The sequence below is a fragment of the Schistocerca gregaria genome, chromosome 3 (genome assembly GCF_023897955.1).
Source record: "Schistocerca gregaria isolate iqSchGreg1 chromosome 3, iqSchGreg1.2, whole genome shotgun sequence".
NCBI classification, from domain to species: Eukaryota; Metazoa; Arthropoda; class Insecta; order Orthoptera; family Acrididae; genus Schistocerca; species Schistocerca gregaria.
The window spans coordinates 861,988,998-862,014,193 of NC_064922.1; the positions used below are offsets into that span (position 1 = coordinate 861,988,998).

Consider the following 25,196-nt stretch of genomic DNA (forward strand, 5'->3'; position numbering starts at 1 on the left):
AGATCAGAGCTTGTTCGGTAGTCTCAGAGGTCGTACGTGTTGTCCGCCGCGGTATTAGTTAAGACTTAACTTGCAATGTCTAGTTGAGAACAGTGTGATTGTAATTACAGAAATACGCAGTTGATCATTTTGTTGAAGAACTGTAATTATTTGTGACCTTAAAGTGGAATGTAATTGTGCAGTTTCTCGAGTTCTGCTAGTAAAATAGCGAGTGCATCCCGTATAAACTAACTCATTGGAAATTTTATCATTTCTAAAATAACAGTTCCGCGCAAGGAGTTTTTTTACAGCCTCAAGATTCACGACCTACGTGCTGTTTTCTGCGCAGGGGACAACAACTATAGGAGACTGCAAGTTGGTGGATATTCATTAGAACTTATGCATTCCGCTCAGGGCGGCTGAAGCAAATGGGCAACTTGCGTCTACAGCAATCTTAGTGCAGATGAGATCAGTGACACATTATCTGTGGTGACAGAGAGGAGAAATGAAGAAGAGAAGTATTTTCCAGAGAAAGGGTTTATGTTTCACCCTGTCTCTCCCTCTCACTCTCTTTTTCAATTTGCCGTACTCTGCCTGCCCCTAGCGGTACAACTAGGGATACAACGCCTGCGTCTTTCACGATGCCGATACCAGCTTGCGTTAACTAGCTGTGCAAGAGGTGCTACGGATTTTACCCGAGGGTTAATAGTCTGACAGCTTCTCAGCGACCTGTTCGAGTATATACATGCCTTTTTCTAATGGAGCCTCGTAACGGGTAAAAATGAATACGCTATTTAACAATAAGCAATTGTGAATGAGTTTTACTCTGCAGCGGGGTGTGTGCTCATACAATTAAGGCTTTCACGACCGGATGGTACTGTTGATAATTCTTATGGGTTATATGGCCGTGGTCCAGGGAAATCTTCTATTCCTACCGTTGGACATCCTCAGAGGTATGGCTGGTCCTGCTGAGTCCTGCCGACCGACGAGTTGTGCGCCGGAGAGCGCCCTAGATACCGAGGAAAGTGAGCGTCTAGCTTGCACATAGTAGCAGAGAGAAAACTAGTCAAAGATGAAATGCAACTATCGATAATAGTCCGTCATAGATAAAAATCACTTATCGATTCTGTAACGCCACTGTCCATATCTCGCTTAATTTCAAGGCCTCTTCTTTTCTATTAAAATTATCTTCATGTTTATAAATTTCAATAGCCTCCTATAGTCTTGGATAATAGTTCGTGGTAGCACTTTACGCCGCTCTCCGACGCACGATTCGGCGGTCGGCAGGACCAGCCATACCTCTGAGGATGTCCGACGTAGTATTGGACGAAACGTTAGGAATGGAAGAATTCCATGGACCCCGGCCGTATAACCCGGAAGGATTATCAACAACGGGGTGCGTGCTGTTTTAGGAGAAAGGTACTGGCAGGATTGAAGCCATAAGTGGGAGGGGAGTCGGAAGTAGTGCCTGGCTAGCTCATTTGGTAATGACATTGTTCCAGGTTCGAGTTCCTTTCAGTCTTATTCTGTCAGGAACTTTTAACCCCTTCGTTTGCCGTACTGTTGCTCAAAGTTTGTCGACGAAAACCGGAAACAAGTTACGCAACTGTCTTCACCAGTTCCTTGTCCGAGACAGCGGATGTGGGAGGGACCGAGTCAACGAAACGCCGTCGTTTACGCTGTTGCCATAAATCACAGCCTTTGTGTCCATTAAGCCGTGCTGCAACATTCGCAAAGACACGACCCCCCCCCCCCCCGCACCACGCAATTGAAGGGCGATTCTCAAGTCGCCACAGACAGGCAGAGAGAGAGAGAGAGAGAGAGAGAGAGAGAGAGAGAGAATACGACAGGATGTGTTCTGGAGCTATGCCTGTGTCGCGCAGTCTGACCTTGGGACAGCCAAGGCGAACAATGGGCACTGTGTGTGTGTGTGTGTGTGTGTGTGTGTGTGTGTGTTGCAAACCTTATGCTGCTGCCGACCGACACGGAACTCAGAAACTGGAGCGCCCATACTGTCCTGATACTGGACACCTGGCTTACTGCCCGCAACTCTGTCGCTTAACGTGCGGATACATATGTGTGTCTTGTGTCTACACTCCGTACCCCTTCGTGCATCATAAGCAAGCGTGATTCAATTCACACCTATAGTACCAAGAAGCACGCGTGCTGTGCGAGTGTTCAAGGATGTCCGCTTTGCTAGCAGCAGCAGCAGCCGCCGCCGACACTGTCCTTGTTTAAGACAATGTCTCGAAACTGCAGAAGCAACCAAGTACCGGGTTAATGAATACATTTTGAGTCGAATGCACGTGCGAGAGTGGTGGAATACAATGATTACCAGTTGTACGCTGTTTTAAAACTTTAATCGTGTGCCAGGGAGTGATTTCGAAGTAATAATTATCTTACTGGGGCATTGAAAGCTGCGGAAAATACAAAATGCAGGGACATCATTCCAGTGGTGACAACGTCAGCTCTGGTATTTCGAGTTCTTGCTATCGGAGACAAGTACCCCACGTTCAAGTTACGGTTCACGATATCCACCGCGTAAAATATCTAAATCAAAGTAATCCACTAAATTACTGGCCCGTATCATTAACGTCGATATGCAGTTACCTCTAAGAAAACGGTCTGTTGACACGTAGTCAACATGAATTTAGTAAAACGTCGTTCTTGTGAAACAGAACTAGCTCTGTACTCGCATGAAGTGTTGGGTGCTATTGCCCCAAGGGATTTTAAATTGATTCCGGATTTCTGGATTTCCGGAAGGCTTTTGACACTGTACCACACAAGCGATTTGTGGTGAAATTGCTTGGTTGTGGAATATCATCTCGATCCGTTATTTCGTGTCACAGAGGTCACAGTTCGTAGTAATCGATGGAAAGACTTCGAGTAAGACAGAAGTGGTTTCTGGCCGTTCCCCAAGGTAGTGTCATAGTCCCTTTACTGTTCATTATCTATATAACCGGTTTAGGAGACTATCTGAGCAGCCGTCTGAGGTCGTTTGCAGATGACGATGTCGTTTATTGAATAATAAAGTCATCAGAAGATTAAAACAAATTGCAAAACGATTTAGAAAAGATATCTGTACCGTGCGAAAAGTGGCAAAGGACCCTGAATAACGAAAAGTGTGATCTCATCCACACGAGAGCTAAAAGGGATGCGTTAAACTTCCGCGCTGAATCAGTCAAATCTTAAGGCCGTAAAATCAACTAAATAGCTAAGTATTACAATTACGAACAACTTAAATTGGAAGGAACACACAGAAAATGTCGTGGGGAAGGCTAACCAAACACTGCGTTATATTGCCAGGACACTTAGAAAATGCAACAGTTCTATTACATAGACTGTCTACACTACGCTTGTCCGTCCTCTTTTAGAATACTGCTGGGCGGTGTGGGATCCTTACCAGATAGGATTGACAGAGTACGTGAAAGTAGTTCAAAGAAGGGCAGCCCATTTGTATTATCGCGAAATATGAGAAAGTGTGTCACTGAAATGATACAGGATTGGCGCTGGACATCATTAAAACAAAGGCGGTTTTCGTTGCGGCGGAATCGCCTCAAGAAATTACAACCACCAACTTTCTATTCTGAACGTCGCAATATTTTGTTGACGCCGACCTACATAGGGAGAAACGATCGCAATGATAAAATACGGGAAATCAGTGCTCGCACGGAAACATATAGATGTTCGTTCTTTCCGCGCGCTATACGAGACTGGAATAATGGAGAATTGTGAATGTGCTTCGCTGAACCCTCTGCCAGACACTTAAATGTGATGTAGATTCTGGAAATTTACCAGGTTCTGAAGACATCCGTGCCAACCTACTTTGCGGTAAGTCGATGACCCCTAAACGTTTCTTTCTCCGGAAAACAAAATAGCTTTGCTCTTGCTTATCATCGATAAGGGGGAAGAGTGAGAAGCGTTAATCTTATCGTGTCAAAAGCGGTCAACTATATCTCAGATCTGCCTTTCATTTTCTTTCCGCTTCAAAACACTAGACGAGAGTTGATAGATTGCAAACATGAAGTAAGGCAGCGCTGAAATTATCTTTCTGACGGTACAACTGCCAACATTTCTCTGTCGAGCCTCGAATCCTTCCCCACGAGAATTTTAAAAAAATGCGGCTGGTAGATATGAGATCGTCGTGTATTCGCCGAAAGTAGGGCATGTTACTTTGTTCAGGGTGCCTATTGTTGTTCCCAGGGTGTGGTTATTTCCGCGCCTATTTTGTTTCCCTCTCTCGTCCGTCTTCGGTAGAAAAGCAATGCAACCAACTGACAGAACGTACCACTATTGCACTATACGTGTCTCCACGTCCTAGACTAGGCGCAGTGCTGATACATGGGAGAAGAAAGCTAATATTTGTAACAAACTGTTGGAACGTTATCTAGTGTAAAATATTTAGACGTAGGAAGTAAGTATCCAGAGTGATACTAAGTGAAATAACCAGGTGAAACAAATAAATTATTGGCCATTGATACACCACGAAGATGACGTGTTACAGACGGGATATTTAACCGACAGGAAGAAGATGCTGTGATATGCAAATGATTAGCCTTTCAGAGCGTTCACACAAGGTTGGCGCCGGTGGCGACACCTACAACGTGCTGACATGAGGAAAGTTTACAAACGATTTCTCATACGCAAACAGCAGTTGACCGGTGTTGTTTGGTGAAACGTTGTTGTGATGCCTCGTGTAAGGAGGAGAAATATAGCATCACGTTTCCGACTTTGATAAAGGTCGGATTGTAGCCTATCGCGATTGCGGTTTATGAAATGGTTCAAATGGCTCTGAGCACTATGGCACTTAACTTCTGTGGCTATCAGTCCCCTAGAACTTAGAACTACTTAAACCTAACTACCGTAAGGACATCACACACATCCATGCCCGAAGCAGGATTCGAAACTGCGACCGTAGCGGTCCCGCGGTTCTGTTTTACCGTAGCGCTTAGAACTGCTCTGCCACACCGGCCGGCTGCGGTTTATCGTATCGCGACATTGTTGCTCTCGTTGGTCGAGATCCAATAACTGTTGGCAGAACATGGAATCGGTGGGTTCAGGAGAGTAATACGGAACGCCGTGCTGGTACCCAACGGCCTCGTATCACTCGCTGTCGAGATGACAAGCATCTTATCTGCACGGCTGTAACGGATCGTGCAGCCACGTCTCGATGCCTGAGTCAACAGATGGGGAGTTTGCAAGACAACAACCATCTGCAGGAACAGTTCGACGATGTTTGCAGCACCATGGACCATCAGGTCTGAGACCGTGGCTGCGGTTACCCTTGACGCTGCATCACAGACAGGAGCGCCTGCAAGGTCTACTCAACGACGAACCTGGGTGCACGAATGGCAAAACGACAGTTTTTAGAATGAATCCAGGTTCTGTTTACAGTATCATGATGGTCGCATCAGTGTTTGGCGACATGGCGGTAAACGCATATTGGAAGCGTGTATTCGTCATCGCCATACTGGCGTATCACCCGGCGTGATAAAGGGTGCCATTGGTTACACATCTCGGTCACCTCTTGTTCGCACTGACGGCACCTCCTAGATTTCGTCGCCAGAGTAGATATGATATCACGATCAGAGTATCCATTTTTTCTGAATATCGTCGTCAGATGGTTAATCTCGGAGCCGAGATGATCCTTGTCCGAAATACTCCTTGCTCTGTGCACCAAGGTATTTAGCATAGCTCTCTTCTGAGCTGGGTGGTGAAAACTACGTGCGTTGAGATATAAATCCGTATGCGTCGGTTTTCTGTACACAGAGTGTCCGAGACGTTTATCTGATTTTGGCTCCACCAGCACATCTAAAGCTGGGCTTACACTAGCAAGTCGGTTGCAGAAGTTATTGCTAGCCGCCTATAGCTGTGTTTACACAGCAGCGCAAGAATTAAGCAAGATTCTTCCGCAAGTTCTTTGGCAAGAAACTTGCGTCAACAACTTGCTGATACTGTTTACATATGCTTTCAGTATCAATACGAGTGTCAGCCGAAGTGTAAAATGATAAGTAGGCGGGTGAGATATGCTGCAGCTCTTGTAATTGTAATGAAAACTTGAAAAAGAAAAAGAGAAGTATTTGAGTTAAAGAGTAGATAATGAGAAGATCGCAAAATGATGCCTGTAATAACCTTTTATAAAAACTTAGTATCGAGGGCATGGATACTTTTGAAGACTTTTGCAGAATGTCCTCAAGTGATCCTGAGTTTTTGTTGATGTTAATAACGCCCGTCACCTCAAAACGAGACACAAACTTCGGTACTGCTATTTTAGCAAGGAACGCTTGCTAGTCACTATGATTTATAGCTACCGGTGAGCTACAAATAAAATAGGCATTTCAGTTATTTATGTGAAACATACAACGAGAAAAAGTTTGAATTTTGAAATCTCTTCTTTTTAGGAGACTCATACAAGTCCCTAATGTACTTGTTTCATATTCCCGTCAGCACGATTTCTCTGATCGTACCCGATGTATGTAGAGCCTTTTTTAACGTCTTGAAAAGGGAAAATTATTTGAAGGTATGTGAAAACACAACAATGAAATTAAATTTTTATTGAAATAAACTGCATTTTACAGAATGATATGCTTATAAAAATTATTTTTTTTCTAATGCTCATAAAATGGGAAGTGACAAGCTAAGTAAATGGAACATGTAATAATTACACATCGTCTTTTTCTAGACTCCTAAAACAACAAGCGAGTGGATGCAGGTGGCAAAGAGGTTGTCTCTTCAACTACTGTCTATGTACTTCTTTTATAGATGTGTCGAATATCGTCGAGATTTCATTTAATGCGCTCATCTTCTTCACTCTATCCTTGAGATCTAGGTTATGCACGTTCCGTATTTCGGGGTAGCTCTCTACGGCTTCAGTAAAATATTCTGTATCCTGCTTCTTCCATTCCCCTTTCTCCTCCATTTCTGAAATTTGTTTGCATATAATACGTACGATTGTTGCATATAATTAAGTCACCACATTAAGTAAAATGTTAAAATGAGTGTTATGCAGACGACATGCTTACTATAACTTGCGCTTCCTACTTGCAGGAAGTAGAAATAAATCCTAAAAGCTGCAAGTTACTTGCAGATACTTCTTGCGTGGTGTTCACACTGGAAACGGAAAACGTGCAGCAAGTCACTTCCGCAAGAAATTGCTACAGTCGCAAGTCGACTTATCGATGTGTTTACACTCGCAAATCGCGCGGCAAGTTCCTCCACGCAAGTAAACTGGCGCAATAACTTGCTAGCGTAAACCGAGCACAAGAAGGGTAACTTCCCATCCTTCTCCACCTCCACTGTAAATCTTATGTTCTGGTGTAAACCATTCAAATGATCAACAAATTGTTGCAGTGCCTCATTGCCATGTGGCCAGATTAAAAATATATGTTCAACATACCTGAAGAAGCAGAATGGACGCAAGGGAGCACTTATTCCCGCTCGTCTGAGTGTACACGCGTAATCACAGCGTGGTCTTTGTCGGCAAATCGGGTGCAATCTACGGCGGGACGTCAGTGAGGGATAGGTGGACAGGACGCCGGCCAGACGGGCGGTCCGCGGTCCGCAGCGGCCGCCGGCGGGGGCGCGGCGCGTTGCGACACCAGTGACGTCACGACCGGCAGGTGCGGCCTGCTCCCTGTACGACTGGCCTCCGCCGTCCCTTCTCAATGTCTGGCTGGCTGCGGCCGCCTGGCGGCTGAAGAACACACAGGCGAGTGCTGCAGCGCTCCGACACCTCAGGGAGTGCTGCGCGGACAGCGGGCACGGCCTGCGCGTTGCTCGACAACTGCTGGCAGCTTATCTGTTATACCTGCCTCGGCGTATACTGGACGATTCGCAGCGGTTTACGTAATCAAGAAAATATCCACAGCGAGACTCTGTTCCGAGATCCAGCAGAAAGGAGCGGTAAGAGCGACGGCCCCACCAAAGCGGAGTTATGGAACACGATTTTACGAAATTCTTTCACCAAAAACGCTGCAGGAACTTGAGTCGAGGACAATAGCGATCACGAATAATGTTGACTCTTGTTTATAGGCATGAATTTTAAGTCTTCTCGTCCAGACAGCGTGCGAATTGCAGTCAGTGTTGCAGTTACGGCAACCGCAGGTATGAATAATAATCCTGCGTGTTAATAAATCGGATCAGCTGGATTCAGTCCTTTAAAATAAATACAATAAAATGTGATAAAGGACTAAATACATCTGAGGCAGGAAATACGTTATGATTATCATCTGCCCCCTTACCATTCTTGGGTGGTGCCTCGCTCGACGAAAGTTCCGTACCTAAACACAGCAAAGTACCACACGTCACGCCAATAGCACGTAATACGCGGTAGAACCTATCCACAAAACTACGAAAGTATAGGACCACCTCATTAAGTCCACTTGTAGCAGGAGTTTGAAACGTTCGTTGTGTTCACGCATTGTAAGATATTTCTTCCAGGTATATCTCTTGAGACACACACACACACACACACACACACACACACACACACACACACACACAGGCGCGCGCGCACGCTAACTCAAAACATCACCGTACTGTAAAATTCAGCAGGCTCTCTGTTCGTAAGTAACTGATTCTTAACTAACGAGTGATACCCATGAGAGAGTTCAGTTCCATTCCATATTCGTAGACTATCAGTAACATTTTGAGACTGCGCCACAGTCTGTAATAAAATTGTGTGAGTTTGTAATCTCGGTTCACCTGCGATTTCCTTTCAGAAAGGCCGCAGTACATAGTAAACTAAGGCAACTCAGCTAATGAAGGCGATATTTTACTTGGTGGTGCTCACACACACACACACACACACACACACACACACACACACACACACACACACACACACACACACACACGTTAGAAAAAGTTTTGCATCACCTCGGCTCCGAGAGCTCCGGAACCTGTACGGAAAATTGGAACAGAGATCAACACAAACATTACATCCACCCTTCTATTGCTCATGAAAACCACACAGTGCATGTTGCACCACCATACAGCCAGACCTTCAGAGGTGGTGGTCCAGATTGCTGTACACACCGGTACCTCTAACACGAAGTGGCACGTCGTCTTGCATTGATGCATGCCCGTATTCGTCGTTGCATACTATCCACAAGTTCATCGAGGCACTGTTGGTCCAAATAGTCCCACTCTTCAACGGCGATTCGGCGTAAATCCCTCAGAGTGGTTAGTGGGCCGCGTTGTCCATAAACAGCCCTTCTCGATCTATCCCAGCGATATTCGACAGGGTTCATGTCTGGAGAACATGCTGGCCACTCTAGTCGAGCGAAGCCGTTATCCTAAAGGAAGTCATTCACAAGATGTGCACGATGGGGCTGGGGGGGGGGGGGGGGGCGCACGAATTGTCGTCCATGAAGGCGAATGCCTCGCCAATATGCTGCTGATATGGTTGCACTATCAGTCGGAGGGTGGCATTCAAGTATCGTACAGCCGTTATGGCACCTTCCATAACCACGCTGGACAGTGTGTCCAAGGAGTTCAGCCTGACCGGGTAGCCTTCAGACACGTCTCCGACGATTGTCTGGTTGAAGGCATACGCGACACTCATCGGTGAAGAGAACGTGAGGCCAATCCTGAGCGCTCCATTCGGCATGTTGTTAGGCCCATCTGCATAGCGCTGCATGGTGTCGTGGTTGCAAAGATGAACCTCACCATGGACGTCGGGAGTCAGGTTGCAGCTTACTGCGCACAGTTTCAGTCATAACACGGCTGCACGATAAGCATTATTCAACATGGTGGCGTTGCTGTCAGGGTTCCTCAGAGCCATAATCAGTAGGTAGCGGTCATCCACTGCAGTAGTACCACTTGGGCGGCCTGAGCGAGCCATGTCATCGACAGTTGCTGCCCCTCTGTATCTCCTCCATATCTGAACAACATCGCTTTGGTTCACTCCGAGACGCCTGGACACTTCCCTTGTTGAGAGTTCCTGGCACAAAGTAATGCGAACGCGATCGAACCGCGGTATTGACCGTCTACGCATGGTTGAACTAGACAACACGAGCCGTGTACCTCTTTCCTGGTGGAATGACTGGAACTGATCGGCTGTCGGACCCCCTATGTCTAATAGGCGCTGCTCATGCATGGTTGTTTACGTCTTTGCTCGGGTTTAGTGACATCTCTGAACAGTCAAAGGGACTGTGTCTGTGCTACAGTACCCTCAGTCAACGTCTAATTTCAAATGGCTCTGAGCACCATGGGACTTAACATCTGAGGTCATCAGTCCCCTATGGCTTAGAACTACTTAAACCTAACTAAACTAAGGATATCACACAGATCCGTGCCCGAGGCAGCATTCGAAACTGCGACCGTGGCAGTCGCACGGTTCCAAACTGAATCGCCTAGAACCGCTAGGCCACACCGGCCGGGAACATCTAATTTCAGGAGTTGTAGGAAACGTAGTGATGCAAATCTTTTTCTTTTATGTGTGTATTTAGCAAACACACTGAATAGATCTCAAATGATCGTCTCGTTTTCCGTCTACTTAAATCAACAGAAGACCAAAACAAACTACAAAATAATTTGGACAAGGTATCTCAATAGTCCAAAGAGTGATATTTGACTATCAACTTAAATTTATTTTTAAAGATCGCTTCACATGAATGCTAAAAAAATTCGTTCCATTTCTGCTACAGCATGTAATCACAAGAATTTGGAGGTTGTCGAATGATCTGTATACTGAGGGATGAGACTGGCGGGGAGAATTTAAATTGGAAGCCTCATATACGAAGTCGCACTTTTGCTGAGGGAATATGCAGCTCTCGAGGAACTTTGCAAGACTTCCTGCTCCGAGTTCCACTTCACGTATGCTAGTAGTCTGTCCGCCGCCTTTGGTAGAACTGTCGCCTCGTCACGCACTTCCTCGCCGCCTGTTTACGGCAGCAACCGCAGCTAACCAAAGAGAGACAGGTAGTCTGAGTTAGCCGGATTCGTAGAGCGGTCTTGTTCCTATTCCGGGCACCGGACGAGTTTCAGCGCGCCGCGCCCTTGGAGAGAAGTCCGCCGTCTAATGCTTTCCCCCGGCACACACGGCGTCCCGGAACATCGCCAGCTGTCAACTCACCATTCACTTTCCCCGGCCGTCGGCCGTCTGTTTACAGTCCGTACTGGTCGCCACTGGCCGCCCGTACCCACACCCTGCTGGACACTCCGCGAAAGCCGTCCTCCACACCCGACACGCATGCTCACCACGGACTCCCATCACCCAAGGCGACTCGCCACCGAGCTGTGGCGACGTGTTCTGTCGCCGCTTCGCGTCAGCATTCCCTCTCTACGTGAGGACCACGTGCCCGTTTTCATTTCTTCTCCCTTCTTTTCCTTTCCTCCAGTATTCTCACATCTTTCCACAACGTCTCATTTTGCTCCCTCCTAAAACAATTTGTCCCTGTTGTTGTTATGTTACTTTGTTGTAGTGTTTTGTTGTTTCGTGCAGTGTTGAAATAATATTTGGACGAGATTTTGGTTTGTGCTGTGAAATACTCGTCGTTTGCGTAATATGTTGAGTGATGAAATCTTGGTAAAGCACTTTAAGCTATTTAATTGCGAGTTCTTGACTCTGTAAAGAATCGTCGTGTGGTTGGAGGTTCGTTCGCCACATCTCCAGCGCCTCTCTAAATGCACTTCAACGTAGGATATTTATGTGAATGCAATTGTAGAAGATTAATTAATTTCCAGTCTCACCTACTTATCAGTTGAGATGAGCTCTTTTATTTCTTCTAATACAATATATCTATGAGCTGTAGTAATTTCAAGATAACCTTAACAACAATAGAAGGACAATAGTCAGAATAATTAACATTCCAGATAACAACAAAAATTACATACAAATCAGAGATGATCGTATTGCTCATATCTCTCAGCAACATTATACCGATGTGGTTCATACACACATCGCAAAGAGTCAGTCATTTCACTAATAAAATTGTTCTTATTAAATTGCGATATTACAGTGTTCTATTACGGCTGCTACCTTCGAATCCTAGTTTTAACACTTCTTCGCCTCAGTAGCTGCGCGGTCCGCCTTGTGGACTGAGAAGCGAAGGTTCCCGGGTTAGATTCCCCGGCGGCTGGTAGATTTTTCTCCGCTCAGGGACTGGCTGTTGTGTTGTCCCCACATTCGTATCGTGATAACTCACTTTACTATTGAGATTGCAAATAAACTGAAAAAATTAACATTTTCCTGTAGGACAAAATTCTGTTTCTTGTATATTCTTACTAGCAGACAAACCTGGCAATGCCCGGGGAATTCATTTTGCCAGTCTTCCATCAAAATCTGTGTTTGTAGTGTATTTTTGTAAAACTTTGCTTTTCATGTATTCGGAAAACACTTCTGACGTTGACTGATGACCTTAGCATTTAAGTCCCATAAGATTTCACGCATTTCACTTCCAACGTTGCGAAACAGTCGTACAGAGAAATAGGCGTAATGTACAACTGTGTAACTACAGTATTCAAATTAAGAATTATAGTATTATTGAACGCTGGGCGCAGCTGCTGCGCGTGTCTACAACGCTATTTTGTGGTTGTGTTATGGCAACGCCGTTCCACAGCCCTATAGACGGCTATTGTTTTGGTTCAAATGGTTCAAAGGGCTCTAAGCACTATGGAACTTAACACCTGAGATCATCAGTCCCTTAGAACTACTTAAACTTATGGAAATCACACACATCCATGCTCGAGGCAGGATTCGAACCTGCGACCGTAGCGGCAGCGCGGTTCCGGACTGAAGCGCCTAGAAGCGCTCGGCCACAACGGCCGGCTCTTGAGCTTCGTGCCGGCGCTTCTCGTTATGCCGGAACATATTCTGAGAAGAAAGTTGTGGAGCATTACTTATTAAACAAGCCTGTACGTTATGTTATCTACAACATGAACTGAAACCGAGCGAGGTGACGTAGTGGTTAGCACACTGGACTCGCATTCAGGACGACGACGGTTCAATCCCGTCTCCGGCCATCCTGATTCAAGTTTTCCGTGATTTCCCTAAATCGCTTCCGGCAAATGCCGGAATGCATCCTTTGAAAGGGCACGGCCGATTTCCTTCTCTAACCCGAGCTTGCACTCCGTCTCTAATGACCTCGTTGTGGACGGGACGTTAAGCACTAAATGTCCTCCTCCTCCAACATGAACTAATCTGTCGAACGAATTTACTGTAGAGAATTTTAAGTGGCCTAACTGCAATTTGTTCGTAACCTCCGGATAGTGTACTGTATGCTAACGGACTGTTTCTTCTGCAGAACAAATACGTTATTTCGTCGTTAGCTGCTAGATGGTACAGGCACAGCCTCCGAGAAAAGCGCCGCGCTTACGAACTGCAATACAAGTGTGCGTGGACGCGGATTTCTTCGTCGTACGCACTCTCCCCCACTTCGCTGTCAGTAGCGCAGCGCAGATATGGGGCTGCCAATCACGACCTCCTTTCTGCGTGAAACGTTTATTCCGAAATGCCGTAGTCTCGCCGCTTCGCACGCCGTAGTCTCGCCGCTTCGCACCAAGCGACAACGTCCGCCTCTATGTATACTAGGATGGTATCTGTACTTTCGGACATGTCCGAAAGAACAGATATCATCGGTGACCATGCACCTCGTTAGAATGAAATTACAATGAAGAGAACACCCTTAGCTGCTTACAGGGGTAGAGATACGTCAACGGTAACAGATGAAAATGTGTGCCCCGACCGGGACTCGAACCCGGCATCTCCTGCTTACATGCAGACGCTCTATCCATCTGAGCCACCGAGGACACAGATGATAGCCCGACTGCAAGGATTTATCTTTGGCACGCCACCCGCGAAACCCACATTCTCAACGTATTGATGCTCAAGTGGCCGGTGAGCCTTATATACACACTAAGATGGTATCTGTTCTTCTTCTGTGCGAATGCACAAACAGAGCCCGAACCCTTACGGGAATCGGCAACGCGCCGCGAGTAATGAGTATAATGGGCGGGGCACTACGAATGTAGTGCGCGACAATACGTTGAGAATGTGGGTTTCGCGGGAGGCGTGCCAGAGATAAATCCCTGCAGTCGCGCTATCCTCTGTGTCCTCGGTGGTTCAGGTGGATAGAGCGTCTGCCGTGTAAGCAGGAGTCCCGGGTTCGAGTCCCGGTCGGGGCACACATTTTCATGTGTCCCCGTTGACGTATGTCAACACCTGTAAGCAGCTAAGGGTGTTCATTTCATTGTAAGGTCCGCCTCACCACGCTGAGCTCTGCTTTCCACCCGAGGCACACGAGAAAAACAGGCCGCAGCACGTACGTCACGAAGGTGGTCCTGAACTCGCTCGCTCGCTCGGCTCAGCAGACCAAATTCGTTTCTAAACCTTTTAACTGGCATCTGGGCGTCTAAGTACCAAAGAGAATCGCATCTTCCATTGGAATCTGGTATTATGAAGTATTACAAAATTTAATTTCAGTACTCGATATAAATGGTATAACGGATTTTTCCAGAATGAGATTTTCACTCTGCAGCGGAGTGTGCACTGATATGAAACTTCTTGGCAGATTAAAACTGTGTGCCGGACCGAGACTCGAACTCGGGACCTTTGTCTTTCGCGGGCAAGTGTTCTACCAACTGAGCTACCCAAGCACGACTCACGCCCCATCCTCACAGCTTTACTGGGTTACTGGCGGAATTAAAGCTGTGAGGACGGGGCGTAAGTCGTGCTTGGGTAGCTCAGTTGGTAGAGCACTTGCCCGCGAAAGGCAAAGGTCCCGAGTTCTAGTTTCGGTCCGGCACACAGTTTTAATCTGCCAGGAACTTTCGGTATAACGGATTGTTTATGGCATTTAGTCTCTTCTGCTTAACAGTACTCATTACATGCTGGAAGTGGTGCCTTATGCAACTGATAATCATTTTAGCAAGATTTTTTTATTGTAAGCCAGTACAGACGTAACAAATTATAAGTAGGCCCATGGACTTATTATAGGACTAATAACAAAAATGGCTCAAATGGCTCTGAGCACTATGAGACTTAACATCTGAGGTCATCAGTCCTCTAGAACCTAGAACTAGTTAAACCTAAGTAACCTAAGGACATCACACACAACGATACCCGAAGCAGGATTCGAACCTGCGACCGTAGGAGTCTCGCAGTTCCAGACTGAAGCGCCTAGAACCGCTCCGCTATCACCGCCGGCGACTAATAACAGTAAGACTCCATAACAGCGGATTTCAGTAGAAGGTTCAGTTTTCGTTTGTACGGACACGCCTAGGTAATAGTTAACAGATGCAGATACGTAGTTTGTCTGCTGATTTGAACGAGCGAGCGCAGGACCACCTTCGTGACGTACACGCCGCGGTCTGTCTTCCTCGTAGGCCTTATTTCCATCTCGCAGTGCGTCCAACCACACCCGCAGCTACGACTAAACAGCCTCTCAGTCAGTTGCCGCTGTGGATAAAGGCGGCACATTCCTACCTTGCCTAACGCACAGAAACGTTTCCACTGCGTTTACGGAACACCACTTAGTGGCGTGGCCAGACAAGTCTGGGACACAGCTGCGAGCTGCAGAGCCCTCTGGGCAGCTAGCTGACCGCGCTCCATCCCGCTAACGATGGTCGATTAGCGGGCGCGCCTACCTCTTAAGTGTCCCGCAACTACGACGTCCCTGGTGTGGTCGCCTGTTGCACCACATCTCGGGTACGCTAATCCTTCCCTGTATGTAAACCCCAACATAGAAACTAATAAAAAGCAACAATGTTCCATTCTTCAGGAACGGAAAAGGGTACACTCAGTGGCGCACATAAAACCGGCCCTTGCGCTGAAAGGAATATGAATGAAGGTAAGCAACGTACATCATCGTTTTCTTACATTATTATTGTACAGTTTGTTTGTTTTTTTCATCAGTCTACTGACTGGTTTGATGCGGCCCACCACGAATTCCTTTCCTGTGCTAACCTCTTCATCTCAGACTAGCACTTGCAACCTACGTCCTCAATTATTTGCTTGACGTATTCCAATCTCTGTCTTCCTCTACAGTTTTTGCCCTCTACAGTTCCCTCTAGTACCATGGAAGTCATTCCCTCATGTCTTAGCAGATGTCCTATCATCCTGTCCCTCCTCCTTATCAGTGTTTTCCACATATTCCTTTCCTCCCCGATTCTGCGTAGAACCTCCTCAGTCCTTACCTTATCAGTCCACCTAATTTTCAACATTCGTCTATAGCAACACATCTCAAATGCTTCGATTCTCTTCTGTTCCGGTTTCCCCGCAGTCTATGTTTCACTACCATACAATACTGTACTCCAGACGTACATCCTCAGAAATTTCTTCCTCAAATTAAGGCCGGTATTTGATATTAGTAGACTTCTCTTGGCCAGAAATGCCTTTTTTGCCATAGCGAGTCTGCTTTTTATGTCTTCCTTGCTCCGTCCGTCATTGGTTATTTTACTGCCTAGGTAGCAGAATTCCTTAACTTCATTGACTTTGTGACCATCAATCCTGATGTTAAGTTTCTCGCTGTTCTCATTTCTACTACTTCTCATTACCTTCGTCTTTCTCCGATTTACTCTCAAACCATACTGTGTACTCATTAGACTGTTCATTCCGTTCAGCAGATCATTTAATTCTTCTTCACTTTCACTCAGGATAGCAATCTCATCAGCGAATCGTATCATTGATATCCTTTCACCTTGTATTTTAATTCCACTCCTGAACCTTTCTTTTGTTTCCATCATTGCTTCCTCGATGTACAGATTGAAGAGTAGGGGCGAAAGGCTACAGCCTTGTCTTACACCCTTCTTAATACGAGCACTTCGTTCTTGATCGTCCACTCTTATTATTCCCTCTTGGTTGTTGTATATATTGTATATGACCCATCTCTCCCTATAGCTTACCCCCACTTTTTTCAGTATCTCCCCTACAACTGCATTCCAACCGCCCATGACTATTAGATTTTCATCCCCCTTTACATACTGCATTACCCTTTCAATATCCTCATACACTTTCTCTATCTGTTCATCTTCAGCTTGCGACGTCGGCATGTATACCTGAACTATCGTTGTCGGTGTTGGTCTGCTGTCGATTCTGATTAGAACAACCCGGTCACTGAACTGTTCACAGTAACACACCCTCTGCACTACCTTCCTATTCATAACGAATCCTACACCTGTTATGCCATTTTCTGCTGATGTTGATATTACCCGCTACTCATCTGACCAGAAATCCTTGTCTTCCTTCCACTTCACTTCACTGACCCCTACTGTATCTAGACTGAGCCTTTGCATTTCCCTTTTCAGATTTTCTAGTTTCCCTATCACGTTCAAGCTTCTGACATTCCACGCCCCGACTCGTAGAACGTTATCCTTTCGTTGATTATTCAATCTTTTTCTCGTGGTAACCTCCCCCTTGGCAGTTCCCTCCCGGAGATCCGAATTTGGGACTATTCCGGAATCTTTTACCAATGGAGAGATCATCATGACACTACTTCAACTACAGGCCACATGTCCTGTGGATACACGTTACGTGTCTTTAATGCAGTGATTTCCATTGCCTTCTGCATCCTCATGTCGCTGATTCCTCCGCCTTTAGGGGCAGTTTCCCACCCCTAGGACAAGAGAGTGCCCTGAACCTCTATCCGCTCCTCCGCCCTCTTTGACAAGGCCGTTGGCAGAATGAGGCTGACTTCTTATGCCGGAAGTCTTCGGCCGCCTATGCTGATTATTTATCAAAATTTAGGCAGTGGCGGGGATCGAATTCGGGACCGAAGACGTTTTGATTATGAATCAAAGACACTACCCCTAGACCACGGGTACAGTTTCATTATTAACTATGTAATCGACAGTTTAAGTAACATATTTACCTTTATTAGTTTAATAAACATATTTTAGAAAGGAGTTTAAAGTCTGTGTTCCAAACGTTCTCCGCCAACATCCAAGTAAAGTTGTGCACGTCGCAGCATGTTAAGGAAAATATTTTTCAGTACTCTTTGAGGAATGTTCGAAATTTCTTCACATATCTTGTTTTTTAATGTGTCAAGTGTTTGGGATTGTTGCGGTAAACTCTAGCCTTTAGAAGTCCCCATAGGTAGCCTTTGGAAATCCCCAGAGGTAAAAGTCACATGGTGACAGGTCGGATCCTCTCTTCTTTAAAATCGGTATGTATACGAGGTCCGCTGCTCGTGGTCTCGCGGTAGCATTCTCGCTTCCCGATCACGGGGTCCCGGGTTCGATTTGCGGCGAGGTCAGGGATTTTTCCTGCCTCGAGATGACGGGGTGTTGTTGTGTCGTCTTTACCATCATTCATCCCCATTACGGTCGGCGGAAGGCAATGGCAAGCCACCTCCGCTATGACCTTGCCTAGTTCGGCGGTGCGGGTCGCTCCCATCGTTCCCCTATGCTCCATGGCGGTGTATGGGACTTCATCACCACCATGCATACGAGCTAAGAACAAATCCGACATATGCGAAGTTTTTTGTTTGGAGTTAACAGAGCCGAAAATTCATTGTCGAGTTGCAAGTAAACATGTGTGTTGACAGTTTCGTTCAAGAAAAAAGGCCCGATAATTCTGTTACCATATACAGCACACCATACTCAAATTTTTAAATCTTGTAACGGCTTTTGCAGTATGCCATGAGGATTCTCTGTAGCCCAGAGTCTTGTGAATTAACGTAATCAGACAGATGAAACCAAGATTCATCCGTCGAAAAAAGGAGGAACGGATCAAGACGTCCACCAGCGACATTTTCCAGCAACCAGTTACAGTATTGTGTACGCTTACCCTTGTCCGCTTCTTTTATTTGCTGAACAACATTTACACGGTAAGGTTTCATTTTTAAGCCATGAAGGATGGGTTGACATGACCTGCGAGATATTCCACATTGCTGCGATAATCGTCGTGTTGACTTGTGGGGACTTCTTTCAATTTGCGCCGTCACGTTTGCCACAAGTTTAGGTGTACGTACCGTCGGTGCCTTATTTCTCTTTGAATTAACAACACAGCCTGTCTAACGCCTCTTTCTCACTAGATCCTGAATCGCTGACTTTGCAGGATATTACTTTCAGGAAACTTTTCATGAAAAGTGTCACGAACAACTTTAATGGATTCAAACCGCACATATTCAACAATGAACACACGCTCTTCAATGGAGTAAGACATGACAATGAAGTACACGGTTTACAACGACTGCTTTCCGTATGAACTACTCACACGCTACTGCTATTGCAAGGCGGCAAACAAAGTTAAACAAGCTACTAACGCTACTCACGGGCTTTCGCATTCCGGTTCGGGCCGGTTTTATGTGCGTCGCTCTGTATTGCACAATATCTACTACATTAACCGATTTATAGCCTCACTTTTAACTTCTCTTCTGCGGCTAACACAAAATTCGTCTGCGACTTCATTAGAATTAGGTGGCTTTAGTTTAGTATGCGTGTCTCCGCAGGCGTTTTACGCGACTGGATGATTTTTCCGGTAAGCTTCTGCGCATACTAAGTAAGTTAAACTTGTAACACCGCGACAATAATAAACTGGGCAATTTCTGTAAGGGCAATAGTCGATTCAGAAATTACACCAACAGGTAAGGAATGTCCAGGGTGTCAATGTATGCAATACTTAAACTTTGACGTTAGGACGCTGGCAGTTCAGAGTACACAAACGGCCAGTCGGATACGGGGCGTTTGCATCCTGAGACGGTTTGCTGAAGACACTGTTGAGTTTACGAAAAGGTCGCAGCACCTTAGTTCATATGCAGGCCTCTGGTCCTGCTTCGGTACGTTTTAAGGTTTGAGCGAATAGTGCGAGCGTAATCACTGCCTTCTCCTCCTCTCGATTCAATCATTAGACGGTAGACAACTTCTTACAGAAAAGTGCTTTATTCTATAACACTTTACAAGCGCCACAAGACTGCCAGTTTGAGTGGCCGAGACAAACTTTATTTATCCCTGAATATTCATCACTCCTGGAACACTGCATACCTAATTAATTAAATACAAGGAAACCAGAGAGTACCCAGGATCATGATCTACGAGGATAGTGACAAGGGGAAGTGTGTTCATTAGTTCCAAGGTGAAGAGCGGAATAGTTGAGAGATTTCAAAACCATCTGTTCTGAGTGCACTTGGTTCTAGTGAGTATCAAGTACATGTTTGTACTATCTCCATCCATTTATTTACCTACCTTCAGCTGTCTACACATCTTCCATATCTTTCTGATTGTAATACTTCATATAACTTTGAAACGAACAAACCAGGATTGTTTGGTATGCTCAAAGAAAACGGCAGCGTTGTCAACCAAACGCTAGGGAGTTATATGTAAATTTTTCAACAACAAAACGCTTGATGTGATTAATGCAAATAACGAATGCCGAAGGCGCTATTTATATTAAGCACTCACATACTCTTTCACAGGTAAAGTTACAATTTGTAATATATAATGGATGCTTCTTGTATGGCGCCCGGAAAAGACTTTCTTACAGTCTCCACAAAAGAAAGAAACGGCAAAGGCCACACAATTTCTCTTACATAACAACATAACCGAAAAAATTATAATGAAACCACGATCTCCGCCGAAGGTAACAGAAAGACTACAGACGCTATGGGGAAATAGTTGTGTGCGATCGAGGAGGGTGAAATCGACGAAATTTCAAGGATGTTCATGGTAGCATGTTTCCCCTGATTTCATCATCATCGAGCCATGCACTTCATTTTTTTTTATTTAATTCTGTCACTTTTTCCTCGCTCTATTTGCACTAGAAGTGGGATAGTATGCGACTAGCAACGGACACTGCACAATGGCTTGCGGAAAATGTAGATGTGGATGCTCGCGAAACGTTGAGTGTGGCTTGTAGCTGGAAACGCTGAGCTCTGTTCACGCATTCGCCGCTCCGATTAAACAGTGAAAATGAAATCTAGGGCTGCCGATGGAAGTGTGTCGGCGAATCAAAACTGCGCCCGGAGGCGAAGCGGCCCCTCTACAAAAATGGTTCAAATGGCTCTGAGCACTATGGGACTTAACATCTGAGGTCATCAGTCCCCTAGAAGTTAGAACTACTTAAACCTAATTAACCTAAGGACATCACACACATCCATGCCCGAGGCAGGATTGGAACCTGCGACCGTAGCAGTCGCGCGGTTCCAGACTGAAGCCCCTAGAAGCGCTCGGCCATCACGGCCGGCAGCCCCTCTGCATCTCGCGGTCGACTCTCCGACGGCTGAGGTGTGATGGCCAGAAGGGGGGGGGGGGGTTACAGGAAACGCCGAGTTACGTCACACAGACCGCAAGACCGCGGCCTGGCACCGCACGGGGTCAGCCAGGGAACAGGTGTCCGAGACTGCCTGGCTGCAGCAGCAGCAGCAGCAGGAGGAGGAAGGGAGGAAGGGATGGAGGGATGGAGGGAGGGAGGGAGTGATGGAGGGAGGTGAGCAGGGCCGTGCCCTCTGGCTTACAACTCTCGCCTTCTGCTTATTTCGGCGACCGCTGCATTCTGCGGTTGCAAACGAAAGCACATACTCTATTCACGATTTGTGACGCGCGTCTCTGTTGGTAGGATTGAACAATAATGCGGTTTAACACGAATGGTTAATTCGCCTTCCTCAGAGGCAAAGGAGGAGGACATAGTACTGGCAAAATCCAAAACACGATGTCACGCAGCATTTTTAAAAGGCACAAACTTTTACAGCGATTTGCTTACGGTTAATGAAAGAAAGTAAGTAAATAAATAAAAGACGTCTGAACATGGAGCCTTTGAAGTCCTACCTCGCCAGTGTACCTCAGACAGAGCACGGACGCGAAAGGCAGTCTGTCCAGTCCATTTCTACGGAACTATCCCAACATTCTCGTTGATTAGAATTTTATTGAATTTAAGGGTTATTTCCATAATGAATCCTTCACTGTGCAAAGGAATCTACGGTGTTTCGTAATTTCCTGGCATATTAAAACTGTGTACCGCAGCTGGAGGCTTCGCTATCCCTGGTAATGCTCTTACTGAGCTACCTAGGACAGATACTGAGTCGCACCTGAAGTGCGTAGCTGTTAAGAACAGTGACGGCGAATGGTGAGGTGCCGAGTTTGACTCCTGGTCCGACACGCAGCTTGAGTCTGCCAGTAAGTTTGATATGTACGATCACCAGCGCAACTACTGCGATGCCTCGCAAGGTGACTGGTACTCTTTAATGAAGAAATGACGAACAAAGAACTGAAAACGTTTCACTTATGTCAATGTTTCCGACGCCGTTGCGTTAGACACGGTCACTCGCACCTTTTGCCTACACGCAGGGCGGCGCCATACTATACACCATTCTGCTTGCACCGAGATAGGAAATAGTGTAGACAAATACAACAAAACGTTCTCTCGAAATCCTTGTTCCATACAACTAAGAGCAATATAAAATTTACAGGTACCACAATTTGAATGAAATTTTAATCATGGATCATTTCCTGGTCATCTTCACCGAATACACGTTGGAGATCATCGTTAGTGTGAATGGTGATAGAGTAACAGTAGGATATATCAAGCAAAATTTTTTCGGAACGTAAACTGTATGGAAACCCTCCCAGGGGCACCACCTTATCGCAGGCACCTTCAGTGCCAGGCGGGAGGGCTGGCTTGCTTTGGTGAGGTAGAGAGCTGCGCCGGCGGTAGCGTGGCTATTAGCAGAGCCACCCAAGCCGGAGTGGTCTCCACCGAGGAGACAGACGAAGAGTGTCCCACACCATACGGCTGGCGTACACTATAGGCTAGGTCATCAACCCCTCTATGGGACTTAACCCCGAAGTGAAAGCCCGGTCCTCCAGGTTGGGGAGACGAGTTCAGGGTTAATAACCCTGCCTTGTGAAAAAAAAATATCTACTATTGCCAATAATTCAACAAGGAATGCCGGACTGCGCCTGAGAACTGTGTTAGGAAACAAGAATATGGATTTATCGGTGCTTGAATTTGGAACATGGAACGTGCGTAAGCTGTTGCAAGCAGCCAATGGTTGCAGTGCTGACACGTAAGTTTCAGATTATCTGCGCTGGCAACTGATGTGACACATATATGGATTATATCAACCCGTACCGAATCAACAACAACCTGAAGATGGCACACTGAAGCACTGAAACTGGTTGAAACAAAATAAAATAAAACCATCAGGACGGCCGTAGGTGTTCTATTTTGTTACAATAGTAAACGCCCGTCGTCCCAAAGACCAACCAAAAGGATGGACATACAAAAACTTGCTTAGCTTCAGTGATCGGGCGAGAAACGTCGTATTCAATACGGTACGGCCGATGGCATCCATTTCGTTATGAAAACCTCGCCACGGTCGCAGATTCGAATCCTGCCTCGGGCATGGATGTGTGTGATGTCATTAGGATAGTTAGATTTAAGTAGTTCTAAATTCTAGGGGACTAATGACATCAGCTGTTAAGTCCCATAGTACTCAGAGCCATCTGAACCATTTGAAAACCTCGCTTTCTCTACTCCTGACATCTCTTCCACTTCTCCCACATCTACGTCTACAAAAGTGTGTTTGAGGCGATTTTCATTTTTCCCCACTTGCACTGTCGAATCTTGCTCGCGAAGAACGACTACCGGTCCGACAAGACGCCATGTTACATGTTATTTCTCGGACATTCTTGTTTCGGTCACTCCGAGGGGCGTGTGAAAAGAAATGTGTCGCCAGAGTCTTCGAACGTGCGATCTGTTGCTTTCAAAAACAAACTTCTCCGTGAAGCAGTATCCCGGTTTACTGGCGACTGTCTGCCACTGCAGTTCGTTAAGTATCGCCGTGACGCTGTCGCGCCGCCCTTCTTTCGTTGTTCTCCCCCTCTCGTCATAGTCCTACCAGGTAAGGGCCGCAAACTGACTAGCAGAACTCAAACAGTGCGTCTAGCGGGTAACTTGTAAGCCGCTTGTTCCGCTGATAACTTTTTACGCTCCCTTTGGTATATACAGGGTGTTGCAAAAAGGTAGGGCCAAACTTTCAGGAAACATTCCTCACACACAAAAAAAGAAAATGTTATGTGGACATGTGTCCGGAAACGCTTACTTTCCATGTTAGAGCTCATTTTATTACTTCTCCTCAAATCACATTAATCATGGAATGGAAACACACAACAACAGAACGAAACAGCGTGATTTCAAACACTTTGCTACAGTAAATGCTCAAAATGTCCTCCGTTAGCGAAGATACATGCATCCACCCACCGTCACATGGAATTCCTGATGCGCTGATGCAGCCATGGAGAATGGCGTATTGTATCACAGACGTCCACAATACGAGCACGAAGAGTCTCTACATTTGGTACCGGGGTGGCGTAGCCAAGAGCTTTCAAATGCCCCCATAAATGAAAGTCAAGAGGGTTGAGGTCAGGAGAGCGTGGAGGCCATGGAATTGGTCCGTCTCGAGCAATCCATCGGTCACCGAATCTGTTGTTGAGAAGAGTACGAACACTTCGACTGAAATGTGCAGGAACCACATGTGTCGTACTTGTAAAGGCACATGTTCTAGCAGCACAGGTAGAATATCCCGTATGAAATCATGATAACGTGCTCCATTGAGCGTATGTGGAAGAACATGGGGCCCAATCAAGATATCACCAACAATGCCTGCCCAAACGTTCACAGAAAATCTGTCGCATGTCAACACAAGCACCGAAGTCAACATTACCTTCCTTCAACTGGGCCAACTGGCGGTGAATCGAGGATGTACAGTACATACTGTCGAAACTAAAATGAGCTCTAACATGGAAATTAAGCGTTTCCGGACACATGTCGACATAACATCTTTTCTTTATTTGTGTGTGAGGAATGTTTCCTGAAAGTTTGGCCGTATCTTTCTGTAACACTATATATATATATATAATTAGGGAATGGCAGCCCATTCTTCAGGGAGTGCTGCACTGAGGAAAGGTATCGACGTCATCGGTGAGGCCTGGCACAAAGTCGGCGTTCCAAACCATTCCAAAGGTGTTTGGGAGGATTGAGGTCAGGACTCCCTACAGGCCAGTCCGTCACAGAGATGTTATTGTCGTGTAACCACTCCGCCACAGGCCGTGCATTATGAACAGGTGCTCGATCGTGTTGAAAGATGTAATGGGCATCCCCGAATTGCTCTTCAACGGTGGGAAGCAAGAAGGTGCTTAAAACATCAGTGTAGGTCTGAGCTTTCATAGTGCAAAGCTAAACAACAATGGGTGTATGGTATCGACAGTTCCGATGCCACAGCGTAGGTGCACGCTCGGAGGTCGGCACTACGAGAGCGGACGAACTACGCCGACCACAGCGC

At 46.1% G+C, this 25,196-nt stretch overlaps 1 protein-coding gene and 1 non-coding gene across 3 annotated transcripts in view; one reads left to right on the forward strand and one right to left on the reverse strand.

The window, feature by feature from the left end:
* The window catches only part of LOC126354875 (rho guanine nucleotide exchange factor 26-like), a 444,136-nt gene that overhangs the window by 406,021 nt on the left and 12,919 nt on the right, over positions 1-25,196 (reverse strand). The gene's annotated exons all lie outside the window — the stretch shown is intronic.
* Positions 14,034-14,106, forward strand: Trnat-ugu (transfer RNA threonine (anticodon UGU)). Its single transcript has one exon. It is a non-coding gene; the product is annotated as a tRNA-Thr (tRNA).